General features: G+C 39.0%; 1 protein-coding gene across 2 annotated transcripts in view; it reads right to left on the reverse strand.

The window, feature by feature from the left end:
* Window positions 1-836: 836 nt before the first annotated feature.
* The window catches only part of LOC144974630 (uncharacterized), a 39,199-nt gene continuing 38,172 nt past the window's right edge, over window positions 837-1,863 (reverse strand). For both annotated transcript variants that reach the window (XM_078917697.1, XM_078917696.1), the window contains exon 11: window positions 837-970. The gene's annotated coding sequence lies outside the window, so the exon portion shown is untranslated. The remainder of the gene's footprint in view (window positions 971-1,863) is intronic.

A 1,863-nucleotide genomic window follows, 5' to 3' on the forward strand; every position in this document is an offset into this window, starting at 1 on the left:
GTGAATACAATCTAAGTGAAGATAGATAAATAGCAAATAGATCCTCATTAGGATAATATAATATAGGCTATGTGGTCTTGTGGTATGACACTCGCTTTCGGAACGGAAGGTCCTGGGTTCGAGCCTCGCTCGGCGCATAGTTGAGTCCTTGGAAAATGCTCTTTACTCACAGCCTCTCACCGTACTCAGGTGTAAAATGAGTACCTGGCCGTTGACAGGGTTGTCTCTGTTTGAAACAAATTGAAATATCGCCTAACAGGCGTCATGTTTTGTTCTACATGTTATGTGTTACTGTTGGTCACGGACCCCTTGTAAAGCGCTTTGAGCACATTTAGTGGAAATTGCACTATATAACAGCTCAATTAATATATATATATAGCTCTAAAAATATATCACTGTTAACAATCAACTCAAAATTGTATTGGCAAAGAGTAATTCTGGTAAGCAGGAGGACAGGATCCATTATTGTCCATTGTAAAAAGAAGGAAACTGTCATGGTTCGGACACACTATGGCCGGCCTGATATCCTGTGCAAGAATGCCATTCAAGGCACTGTGAAGGGACAGGGAAGAAGAGAAAGATAGAAAGATAGAAAAATGGTGGCATGACAACATCAGAGAGTGGACGACAGGCCTGGACCTTAAAAGGCCAGAGATCGTGATGAATGGCGTGAGGTGGTGAAGTCTGCATCTCGCATGCCTTCCACCCAATTTGGATTATAGATTCCAAAAATGTCCAGCCTGGCTGGTTGGAGTCGATTGACCATATTATATTAATTTATATAATAGACTGTATTTAGGGAATCTGGAACTTTCAGGCAGGCCACTTACCAATGGTATTATTCACCATATCATATCCAGGGTTGGCAATGTTGGACATCCTGTAAGATGGCGGAAGTACATCCACATAGGGCGGAAGTTCAGAATTCCCAGTCATGGATGAGCACGTTGCGTAGATGGCTTGTCCGTCACTGAAATTTATTTATTGTTCAAAAATAAAAATAATTAATTGATGCCATGCGTTTATGTCAAATACTCACAAAATCCACTAGCCAGATATAACGTACAAACACATACAAATATGAGTAACCTTAAACGTTTATAGATAGTATGCGCCTGGCTAAGAAGCTCATAACATTGCCATCCGGAAGTATAACGGACCAGCACACAAAGCTGTGAGGATCCATGAACGTTTGTTTATACTCGGGTTAATACAGTTCAGTGAGCATTACTCATAAACGCTGATGGCAAAAAACAATAACAAAGACCTGAGTGACGTCATCTTCAAACTATCTATAGTCTGATTGGTAAAAATTTTAGTGAGAACTAATCATTAAAATGGCTGTCTAAAAACAAAAACAAAGAGTTCTTAGCACTTTTTACATTGCATTCCACGAATTCAACATGATCAATAAACTTCACAATGCTTCATTTCTTCCCACGGTCGGTCATACGGAAGTAAATAATTTTTATCCCATACACTTCGAGTCGTCCTTTGTCTATTACCAGTTATTGAATACCTTTATATATACGGATAGCAGGGTATTCATTCCAACCTGATCCAATAATTATGGGATTCTAGTTTATATAAATAAATGAAATAAGCGATAAAATCTGTATCAGTAATATGGCCAAGTGGAAACACAGATAGATCTGTAATTGGATTCAGTAGTCTGATGTCACGCCGCCCGGCAACGGCGGCCATCGTGGTTCTAAACAAATAAAATCATTACTTTTTATTCTTCAAGCTGGCTAGAACTTTTCATATATCTTGTGACCAGAATGTGTAAAAGTCAAAACATGATCAAATTTATGGGGTTTGTTTTTCCCTCTGGATACGCTTTTTTGCTCGCCGGAGAAATAT

The sequence above is a fragment of the Berghia stephanieae genome, chromosome 6 (genome assembly GCF_034508935.2).
Source record: "Berghia stephanieae isolate SIO BIC M18660-M18661 chromosome 6, UCSD_Bste_1.3, whole genome shotgun sequence".
Lineage (NCBI taxonomy): Eukaryota > Metazoa > Mollusca > Gastropoda > Nudibranchia > Aeolidiidae > Berghia > Berghia stephanieae.